General features: G+C 49.7%; 1 protein-coding gene across 2 annotated transcripts in view; it reads left to right on the top strand.

The window, feature by feature from the left end:
* The first annotated feature begins 109 nt into the window (after nt 1–109).
* LOC100229886 (uncharacterized protein C15orf39 homolog) overlaps nt 110–11716 on the top strand; it is a 35841-nt gene continuing 24234 nt past the window's right edge. Inside the window, exons 1-2 of one of the 2 annotated variants that reach the window (XM_072933813.1) lie at nt 110–4832; nt 10843–11086. The gene's annotated coding sequence lies outside the window, so the exon portion shown is untranslated. The remainder of the gene's footprint in view (nt 4833–10842; nt 11087–11716) is intronic. The other variant, XM_072933811.1, reaches the window with a different exon arrangement.

Raw genomic sequence — 11716 nt, 5'->3', positions numbered from 1 at the left:
CCTGAGGGGAATGGGAACTGTGGAACATACTGCTCTAGCAGAGCACAGCTGACCTACAGAGTTCATTTTTTACTAAACCCAAACAAATTTGAGGCTTTGGTACAGCACGTGCATCTTGCCTGTGGGGGAAACCTCCAGCCTGCTGTGCATGAGGGAAGAGGTCACTAGGTTAGGTTTGCTTAACTTACTCATTCCACACAAATGAAACCTCTGAACCTTCCCTGTTTTGGCTCTTCCACTGACAGAAATCCAAGGAGTCACAATTTCTGAGAAGGATCCTGCTGTGACCAGAGCATGTGGCTCCTACAGAGAGCTGTAGTGGTGTTGTGGCTGTGACTTCTGCATTTTGCCAGGATTTATGGAGTGACCTGCATCACTTGCTCGTGTTCCCAGCTCTCAGCCTCTCAGAGGACCTTCCCTTAAGCTCACTGACAGTAGCAGGGACGTTTCTGGCTTCCATGAGTTTTGATGTGAATGTTTTTTTTTTCTGCTCACAGGACAATGTGTGTTTTGGCCGCTACGACTGGCACTTGTCCTTGGGGTTCTGTCGTGGCTATCTCCTGTGCCTGGAGTTGTTCATCCCTCCTCCAGCTCCCTGACTTGGCAGCACAGAAAATCCAGCAGAGATTCTTCTATCCCAGGACAAAACACCACATTCCTGATAAGAGCCTTCCTCCCTTCCAAGCCTGCTTTGCTGCCTTGAGCTGCTCCAGAAATGTTGGCAAATGATCTTCTGCACAATTGCTGTGATCTTTTAATTGGAAGCAGGTTGTGATAGCTTTCCAGGCTGGGATAAACCTGTGCCCAAACCACCTTTCCTTCAGGGCAAATAGAAGAAACAGTTAAGCTCCTTCTGGGAGGCAGGGGCAGCTTCCAGCCTGGCACAGGTACAGGTCCCCACACGTGGGCATGGCCAGGGAGGTGCAGAGCCTGTGGGCAGGAGCTGCTCCGTGTGGAAAAGGAGCAGGAATAGAGCTGGGGAAAGGCCTGTCTGCTTGAGGAGGCAACTTTGGGACAATGCTTTTATAGGATGAGGCTTGGGGTAGTCAAACTAGGCCTCTGTGCCAGCTTGGGGAATAGGCACTGCCAGGCTCTCCTTTAGTCAGTGAGTTCACCAAGAGGTGTTGAGGGATGGATCCCTCAGGGCATTCAGGCTTCCACCTCTGTCCCTCACAGCTCTGTGTGTGACCCAGGTTCACAGCAGGCCCGAGACACTTCCCATGAGCTTTTTCTTGTCCTTCAACTCTTCTTTTTGAGCCATGTGCTGATTTTTTGTTTCACTTTCCCATGAAACTCTCGGATGACCGAGGCAGCATTCCCATGAATTCCTGCTGCGTTGCAATTTCATTCATCCTGTTTAAAACTGTTTCTCTCAGCATGGCTTGGGAGTGATAAAGAGCCAGGACAAAGGCTGAGTGAAGGCAGCACCCCACCTCCTTTCCTGGGCTTGCACGTGCCTTTCAGCATCCCTGGCTCTGGCTGCTTCGCCCCCATCCCAAACTTGATGGGATCTCTTTGCTGCTTGGATTTTGGGAGCACTGGAGGAGGACAGAGATGCCGTGGTGCTGTTTTGTTCTGGCTTTGATCAGGAGTTGGCTCCCCAGCCTGACCTGGGATGGGAATTGCATCATCTCATGTGCCTGTCCCGTCGCATTCCTCCATTTTGGGAGCCTACAGCAGGAAAAGAAGATCTGAAATAAGTGACAAAACCTCTGTGTATTTAGACTTTGAGCAGTGGTGTCTCCGTGGTGCACCTGGTGCAGCGGCTTTGCACCCCGGGGCTCCGGATTTGGCACCCGCCCACCCGGGCGCGGGGATGCCGCCCACTCCAGATCCCCAAAGCACGTGAGGTGGCAGGAAGTGGGTTTGTCACCAACCACAGCCCAGCCAGGCACTGAGGGAGGCCACGGGTTGCCACAGGGTGACAGATCAGTGGTGGCAAGTGAGAACGGGAGGTGTTGGTAGGTTTTTTCCTTTCCTTGCTCTGTTAGGGTTCAAAACACCACCATGAGACACAGATCTTCCTCCTGTAAGATTTCAGTGACAGTGGGAAAGGGAGATGATCCAAAGGGATTGTGGTGGTTCCAACCTCTGCCCTCATGTTTTGCTTTCCATGTGCTGAACTTTTTTGGCCAGCCAGCCCTCCTGACTTGGGAGATGGTGGGAAGCAGCTGCATGACCCTGACTGGTGGTATGGTGGTTGCCAAAAGACCCAGCAGGGCTGGGTGCAGACTCCTTGGCACCAGCAACACAGCTAGCTCAACTTCGGTGGGGCAACCTTCCAATTAAAACTTGCAGGTGCAAGGTTCTTCCCCTGGCCACCTGCCTCCGTGGGTGCTTGAAAAATTATTTCCAGGAGTAATTGAGCATAATTAGAGCTTGAATTCCCTGGAGCTGGGATGCTCAGAGAGGCACGGAGTACTGAAATAATCTGATGGGGCAGTCCCCTGCTAGGTCTCACCCTGAGGTTTTATTAATGGATCTCAGGTTGTCCTTTACATGGAGATGGAGTTTTTTCTCTGGGAATGCTGGCTTTGGTGTTGTACCTCACTCTTCTGATTCCAGGGAAAACGGGATAAAGGGGATGGAATGACCAAAAAGCCTTTGTGATGTCCAGTGAGATGAGGAATAAAGGTCACGTAGTCATCACGGTAAAGATAAAATTAATATACTCTTGACCACAGGCTCCTGTGATCCTAAAGGGAAATGAGCTCTGCATGGAGACTTCTAAAATCAGGCTCAAAATCAGGCTCTAGCAAGTGTGATCACAAAGACCCCTCAGTCTGAAATCAGGAAGTGCCTGGGTGCTCCCAATCCCCTGTCCCATGGCATTCAGCCCCTGGCAGGTCATAACTGGCCACTGTGACCTGTGAGGGAAGAGCACCCCAGTGACCCTTTGTCCCCCTGGTCCCACCAGAGTATCCAGAAAATCCCTCCCCCATCCTTCTTCAGCAACGGGTGAGCATGCCAGGAGAGGCAGTGCCAAAACAAGCCGGGGGAGGGCCAGCACAGCAATAAAAGCTTTATAAAAGGGATTTATTCCTCCATGGCTCCTTGGATGGCTGGAAGAGCCTTTCCCCAGGAGAGCTGTACCCCCAAGAGCAGCCTGTGCCCCCAGGCCTGGCTCTGCTCTGTCTCGCTTGATTTCCACAGGGTGCCTGGGTGTTTTATAGTTTTGGAGAAATATGATTCATGAACTCCAGTGTGATAAGAATGAGGGAGGAAAGAAAAGCCACGTCAACCTGAAGGAATGTGGCTGGTAGAGAGCCCAGCCTGCGGCTGGCAAAAGCCCTGGGAGAGAAGATCAGGCATAAAAAGGGACAAGATGAGAACATGTGCCTGAAAAAATAGCTGAAAGCCTCCCATCCCTGCTTCAGGATCTCTTGTCCCCCAAATACACTGCGGCTCTGAGGCCATGGGATGGCTCCAGATAAACTCCATGGACGTGGGTCAGCCAAACTTCCTAACTGGATAGAATTGATGGCCCAAGCTGTTGTGTTTGCACAGGACTGACTGTGCTGCCGAGGCTCCAGACCACTGCTCTGCTTCCCTGAGGATCAGGACCCAGCATGGGGTCTGGGAGCCATGCCAGCCATCCCAAAGCAAGTTCCTCTGTGAGTGGCAGGCAAGGGAAGCATTGTCCCTTTGTCCCCCTGCTCTGCTAGGCACATGGCTTGGGCAGCCGATGCCATGCCCAGATTTCCTTCACCGGTGGGAATGAGGGTGGCAGGGAAAGCCCTGATCTGGTTCTCGGTGCCTCCTGTGCAAACACACCATGTTTGCCATCCTGGCAAACACAGCCCCTTTATAAAGGCAGCAAAATCTGGCTGTGATGAGAGAACACGGCCATTATCAGAAAGAATTCCAGTTCTGGGATGTGCCAAGGCACACACAGGCAGACCTCTGCCCCTTGTTCCCATCCAGAATATCCTTCCTGAGGGCGGGGAGCTCCTGCTCTTGCAGCATCCCCAGGGAGTCTGTATCCTGCATACCCTCGGGGTGAGTCTGCTCTGAGATGTTCTGGGTGGATGTTATTTACAGCAGCACTTTTCATTGATAGGAAATCGCTCTTGGTGCCGGTAAAAAGCTGCTGGGGTGCGGGCAGGGTGCAGCTGGAGCACCCAAATGCCTGCAGCCCGTGAAGCCGCCAGTTGCCTCAGCACAAAGTCAATATTGACCCTCCGTCAGCGCCTGCACGCAGCGGCACTCCCGCTGCAAAGCAGAACAAAGCCCAGCGCGTCCCTCCAGCACCGCCTCTCTGTGCCGGCTCTTTAAAAATAATCATCATTAAATTGTTCGGTCTGCTGGGGCTTTGTTGGAAGTCAAATACCCGGGAAAAGTCATGGAGAAAGAGAGCTCCAGCTGCTCTGCTTTTTTCTCCTTACCCTTCTCTCCCTCCCCTGCATCCATCCTCTCCCAGAACACCCACCCAAGCTGGATCACTGCAGGGAAGGGACATCGCTTCACATCCCTGTCACATCCCCAGCTCCTCGGAGGGCACGGTCGTGCCAGAGCCGGGACATGGGAACTGGCAGCGCCCCAGGGACACAAAAGCTGAAGTGCTTGGAAGGCTTGGCCTCCGCAGGGGGAGGGTGATGGGGGAGCGGAGAGGAACCAAAACCCAGTAGTGGAGGAACAGGCAGAGGGCAAAGGGGAAGTGAAAGCAGCTGTGATTACTGAAAGCTCAGATGTGAAAGAGTGGGAGCACTATCTTTGGGGCTCTCACTTCCCTGTCTGTGCAGGTTTTCTTGGCTTCGGGCTATTTTTAACCCCGTTCCTGTCTTCGCTCATAAATTCCACCCTGGGGGTGGGTGGGGTTGGTGTCACTGGAGGTAAGTGCCACATGTGCAGTCAGAATTTGGAGTTTGGGGACTGCTGAGCATCCCTTCATGGTGAGGTTTGGGGGTCACCAGCATCCCTGCATGGTGGGGTTGGGGGAGGTCACCCTTTTGGGGGAGTCACCCAGGATCCCTGCATGGTGGGGTTTGGGGGGTCACCCAGCATTCCTGATCTGCTGAGTTTTGGGGACTGTTCCCTGCCAGGGATGCAGATATATCCAAGCTGCATCACCCCCTCCATCCCCTTTCTATCCCATGGCACATGGGCTGTATCTGCATGTTTGGCCTCAAATAAGGAGGTATTTCAGTCTTTTAAGAGACTCACACATATGTGGTCCCTGTCCCCACATGTTTTCTGCAAGGCTGTGCACCTGCTGGCGGGGCAGAGTGGGGTGTTGGGGTACATCAGGCACCTCATTAAAGCCTTTTTCACGTGGAACACCATCACCAAGGGTTGAAAGAGCTCCTTAGTCTGGTGTCAAGTGTGAAAAACCCCATTCAATTGTGTTAAAATTTTAGAAGTTTAATAGTAATGAAAATTGTAATAAAAATTAGGATAACAAGAGACAATAAAAAGCAAAGAATTACAGACGTCCAGGTGCCTTGCACTCTGCCCCAAAGCACACCTTGCTAACAAAGGATTACCCCTTAATATTGCATATTCATATATTTCATACATGACTCAAACATTCTTTTCAAACTAGGGGGTTTCTGCTTTATTTTAGCTTCCCCCCTCATCTTGTAAATAATTTTCTTGGCTCCTCGAAGTCTGAGTATTCCTGATTAGGAGGCAATAATTCTTTTCTTGGTATCTTGGTGACTTGTTGCTGTTATCTCTATCCATATAGGATAATGTGAAGAATTTCTTGATTAGCTTTTCCATTTCTTGTACTAGTTATTACAAAAAGTACCTTACATCACATAGTTTATATTTTAATATTATGCTATAGCCTAAAAACTATATTTACTACTTAAAAAACTTTAATACAGCACTACTTAAAAGAGATTAATACAGCATAACTTTCCAATATACGCATATAGTATTCATTTTAACACTTCTGAAGAGCCAATTGTGAAAAACACCAATCACTTGTTTGGTTAAAATTTTAAAAGTTTATTAGAAATAAAATAGTTATAAAAACAGTAATAAAATTAGGGTAATAAAAATTTGGACAATGGGGATTAGGACACTACAAGACAATGAAAAGCAAAGAATTACAATGTCTGGATGTTTTTGGGCACTCAGCTGCCAAAAATATGCCTTGTGAACAAAGGAATAACCCTTAAGAGCAACAGCCTGTTGCACATTCATATCTCTCATACATGATGCATAAATTCCTTGCAAATTAAAAATTTTTCTGGTTTTTGTCAACTTCTTCCCCTTAATCCTGGTGGTTCCTTAAAGACAGAGAGAAGGTAGAAGAATGTTTATCTTTTACAATAAGGAGATCGTAACTCTTAACGTGCCCTGTGCTGTTATCTCTGTGTGAAGAGTTTCTTGATTATCTCATCTCTTTCTTGAGCCAGTAAAAAATCTTACATCGCGGAGTTTCTATTTTAACATTATGTTATAACCTAAAACTATATTTAACACACCACTCAAGAGAATTAATACAGCATAACTTTCTAACATTACACATATAATACTCATTTTAATATTTGTGAAAAGCCAATCATAAAATACGCATTTTCCACACCAATCATATAATATGCATTTTTCACATCCAGCAAGGGTTTTCTTTCTCCAAAACTAATTAGTGATGCTTCCTCTAAATGGTCCTTATCCCTGCAGTCTCCACGCTTAGTTTTGAGTGACAAAATTCTGCAGCTATGTGGATTTAAGCAATTTAGCAGCACTAATTAAAAAGAGCTCCCCACCCCATCCCTGGAAAGAGTCAGCATAACTCAGCGGTGACCTCGGCTGGGCTGTGTGACTACTGTCCTCTGTGGGACCCCAAACCTGGGCTTAAAGTTAAGCTTGGGATTAGAGGTTGTGCTGAAGCCAGCAGGGTGAGTCCCTTGCTGTCCTGAATCAGCAGTGGCTGCACAGGGAAGCCCCAGAGCGGGCAGGATGTCTGGCAGCTCCTGGGGTGTTGGATGTTCCAAGGGGGGAGCTGGCTGAAGATCCCATAAACTGCAGGGGACAGAAACCCCAGTAAAAGTAACACCACTCCCACACACACCCAGTGGGTCTAACCCACTTAAGCTTCTGTGCCTTGTCCTGCTGTGGAAGAAGCATCCTCATTCTTGCCCAGAATTCTCCCAGGGCCGTCTGCCTTCCTCTAAAATCGGGTTTTTCTCTTCCCTCTGCTCTTTTAAAGCTGCTGGGTCGATTTAGCCCATTTCCTCTGTACCGGACTTAAATTCCATAATTAACAGGTCAATGCAGGCAGTCCTGTTCCAGGGATGGGGAGGGAGGCAGGTCCTGCTCCGTGCTGAGAAGGGGATGCAGAAGGAAGCATCTGGGGACTTTCCCTCTGAAATAAACAACACAAGAAACGAAAGGATAATATAATTAGGTGGGGGGAGAGGCAGAAGAAAAGTCACTCCCTGAAACCCAGTCCCTTTCATCCTGCGGGAGCTGGGCAGGGAGATCACAGGCGAAGCTGGGTCAGATGCGCTGGAACATTTCTAGACCTAGAGTGTTTAAATAGAAAGGTTATGTACCTGGGAGATTTATTTCATCTCTTAATTGGTTGCTTGTTTACATGACTCAGGAGCTCTTTTCTCGTGCTTGCTTTGCTGGCTCACTCAGCTGCTGAAAATCCTGGGTGGCTGCATCCCGACCCGGCCAGTGCTGGGCATGGGGCTGTCCTTCGGCTCCTGCTCCTCCCCATGACCCCTTCCCATCTCCCGGAGCCCGTGGCTCTCCCATGGCACCCAGGTGTGCCGGTGGGATGCTCCAAGCTGAGCTTCCACTGTGCCAGCATCTCCTCTTCCCTTGTGGAAATCAGGAGAGGGTGGGGATGGACCCTTCTGGGCCAGGATTTGAGGCTCTCCCTCTCCCGAGCATCCTGCCAGGCCCAGCAGAGGATGAGATGCAAAATGCCACGGGTTTGGGTTTGGTTTTCCCCCTGGTCTTGGTTCTCTGCTGGCCTCAGCCTGCACAAAAATTTGGAGGAAAATCAGCCTTCTCCTGTTGCATTTCAGACTAACAAAAGTTTAGTAGAAGTAGTTCGGCTAAGGCTTAGAATTCTTAGTAGGCCATAGGCTGTGTGTTGTTAGAAACAGTTGTTAGGTAAGGGCAGTACGGAATACTGGAGAGGTAGAAACTTGTCTCAGAATACATTCCAAGAATGGGCCGTGGAAGGACATGTCATTATCTACAAGATGGATAGGTAGATCTTGGGGGAATACATTGTTTCTACCTAACAGAGTGAAGAGATTTTATGATCATAAAGAATGTTCAATTTAAACAAGGATTAATTTGTAAATAAATGATTGTTGGAGTGTAACGTAGACAAATATGTGTTGAATTAAGCAACCGTTGATATAGACTCTATATAAACGCAATGATTTGTTAGCTCGGGGGGCTCTGACTTTGGACATTAGTCCTCAGGCTCCCAGGGCCCTCAATAAAGCACTGCATAAAACGACTTCAGTTGTTTTGTGTTCTCTTTACCGGAAACACTCCTACCATGGCTCTGGAGAGAATTTTTAGAAATACCTGGAGAAGTGCAACAGGTTCTCTCTCACCCTCCTCTCTTGGTTCTGTATACATTTAATGCTAATTTTCTTTTGGTTTTATCTCGGTTTATGTTAATTTCCCCCTTTCCAGACAACAGGTGCCAGGTGCCCTGGGGCTCTTTGGCCCAGCGGGTGTCCTGGTGGTACACATCCCCTCCACTTGTGCTTGTATGGGAGAACCTCCTTCCATCCCCCTCCCTGGAGCCAGTGGATCTTTATCTCAGCCTGGCATCCATCCTTAGAGGGGAGAGGGGGCTGGGCAGATCAGGAGCAGCCACCCAGATGGATCAGTGGGATGACCTTGGGAGGAGCAGCCTCGGGGCGATGGGGAAGCCGAAGATAAAGGAGGGATGTTGCCCAAGGTGAGCTGGCACCACCGCCCTTGAAATGAGGAAGGTGTTTCCAAAACAGGCAGGTTGGCCCCAAAACACCTCCCAGCTCCTGCGGCTCTCCTGGAGCTGACCTCAGCAGTGGCCACATGTGTTTGGGAGGAGCTGATAGGCATCAGTGCAGGAATGTAAGGATTTGGGGCTTTTTTCCCCATGGGTTTTTGGGTTGCAAATGTGTTATCCCTTTCTCAATCTTTGCAGGATGCAGACGAATACACATTGCTAAGAGCTAAATCAGAGCCTCTGATCCTCCTCCTCACCTCTTCCTCTCTCCTTCCTCCACTGAAGTCTGCATCAACAATGATAATTAAAACCATGTTTAGGAGAAGTTTATTGATTTCTCCTCTGGAATTTCTTTTTCTTTCTGGACTTTTGAACTGCTGTCATGGAGAAGGACTTTCCCATGTGCTGCCCACACGTTTTTGTGGGGATGTGATGGGGATTTTAGGGAAAGCACCAAGTTACAACCATCCTAGGTCTTGATGGTGTCTCCAAGCTTTGAGGCTGTGAGAGCATCCTGTGCTGTCTCCTCAGTCCATCCCCAATCCCTTGGAGTCAAATCCAGCAGGACACAGTAACCCAGCCCCAGGCCATCCACTGAGCCATGAGATGTTTAGAGCAGCAAGGAGGTCAGGAAGCCTCCAAGCTGGTGCTGGCCTGAGGTGGTGGGATAGGAGGACCAAAGGCTGTGGGGGATTTTCCCTTTTGCTGCAGGGTGTTGGGGAAAAAATGTGTCAGGATGTAGTGATGGGATTACCTGGCCACAGCCACGCTGGGTAATGGAGCCTTCTCCAAAAATTCATCATTGTTTGGGGCTGAAAAGTCCTGCTGGAGCTAGAAGGCTTGTGGAGCTTGTGAGCTGGGAATCAGCTTTTGGAGAGCAGATAGGACCCTGCACTGAGCATAGTTCTTCTGCTGGTGCTGAGCTTTGATGGGAAAGTGCTGGGGTTTGGGACTATGGAGAACAGCAAGGGCTTATCCAGGATTTTCCTGGGTTGGGATTTATGTATGCCACTGGCCAGCTGATGAAAAGTCTGGAAAACCCAGGACCTGCCATGTCATGCAGGTGTAGGCAGAGCCCAAGCCACTAATTACCTGCCTGAGGACAAAAAACTTGTGGATTTTTGTTTTCTTAGTGTCTAATCCAAGGAGGTTCCCATCCAAGTGGCACCAAGAGTGCCCCAAGGAGATCTGGCGGCCTTCTGGAGAGCATACAAAGCAGGAAAAGCTTTGAAAGCCAAGAGAAGGAGGAGGAGAGATCCCTGGGTGTCACTGAGCATCTCCTCCAGGCCTGGCTGATGCAATGTGCACCCTTCCAAAGGCTGGGAAGCCCTGGGAAGTCCCCAGGAACTTTGGTGGCATCAAGGCCGGCTGCCAACTGGGGCTGGGGAGTCCCCAGCCCAGGGGCAGATGCTGAACTGAGGCCAAGCTGTGGTTCCCTGTGGGAAGGGCTGATCCAGCTGCTGTGGATCAGATGGCATCAGATATCCCTGAGGGAGAGTCAGCCAGGAGTAAACCTCCTTCTAACAGGTTTCCATAATGAGGACGTGGGGTTGGGATGGGAAAGAGCAAGGCAGGAGGGTCATTTCAGCCCTAAGCCCTGAGCAGCCATTCCTCTCCTCCCCCTGGCATGATAAAGCTATCCCTGAAGTGGCAGCAAGGTTTATCCCACCATCTCCTCATTCCCAGCCCTCTTTTCTGAGGGTTTCCATAATAAAAATCCTGCTCAGGGAACTGGGGTCAGCCCCAGTGTTGGTGTCCCAGTAACAGAGGGATGGAAAAGGACAGATTGTACATCCAAGCAGTTGGCTGGGGAATGTCCTCTCCCACACTGGGCTGAAGAAGGTCCTGCAGCCCTATCCAGGGATGCTGCAGCAGGCACAGCCAAGAGCCTCACTCATTTATTGTTATTTTCTTTTCCTTTGCAGGCACTGAAAATTGCTGCGTGGGAAGAGAGGTGTCTGAAGGTGATGAATGGCTTTGCTATGTTTGCCAAGGAGATGTTTTCCTTTGATGGGCACCAAAACACCTGGGCTTGCCCTTCCTGGCTGGCAGAGTGAAATTCCCTAAAACAGCTCACAAATACAGGCCAAATCAGTAGTTTCAGGAAAAAAGAGGAAGGCTGGATGTGCCATTGCAGAGGAGGGGAGAGGCCAGGCTCAGCAGTCTGAGGTATGTGATGTCCACGTGCTGCTTCTGTCCCAGCTGAGGGGATTTTCCAATGACCTGGATATGAGCAGGGCACGCTCCATCCCTCCCACCAGTCCTGGCTCGGGGCAACTGGGCTATGAGCATCCCTGAGCCTGGAGGAGGGAAACCACACTGGGATGGAAGCTCCCAGGTCCCAGGGATGCAGCACCCCAACCTCAGTTCCTTGGTTTGCATGTTGAAATCGCGGTTTTCCCATAACAGGAAGATTGTGGTATTGCCTCTGCTTCCTTGGAGAAGCAGCATGTGGGCTGTGAATCATGCCTTGGGTAGCAGAAAGGAGATCTTCAGGGCTTGCTCCCTGCTCCTCTAAATATCCATCCATCCATTATCCATCCATCATCCATCCATCCATCCATCCATTATCCATCCATCATCCATCCATCATCCATCCATCCATCCATCATCCATCATCCATCCATCCATCCATCCATCCATCCATCCATCCATCCATCCATCCATCCATCATCCATCCATCCATCATCCATCCATCCATCATCCATCCATCCATCATCCATCCATCCATCCATCATCCATCATCCATCCATCCATCATCCATCCATCCATCCATCCATCCATCCATCCATCATCCAT

The sequence above is a fragment of the Taeniopygia guttata genome, chromosome 10 (assembly GCF_048771995.1).
Source record: "Taeniopygia guttata chromosome 10, bTaeGut7.mat, whole genome shotgun sequence".
Lineage (NCBI taxonomy): Eukaryota > Metazoa > Chordata > Aves > Passeriformes > Estrildidae > Taeniopygia > Taeniopygia guttata.
Note: the sequence above shows the minus strand (reverse complement) of the source record. Positions and strands in the feature narration are given on the sequence as shown.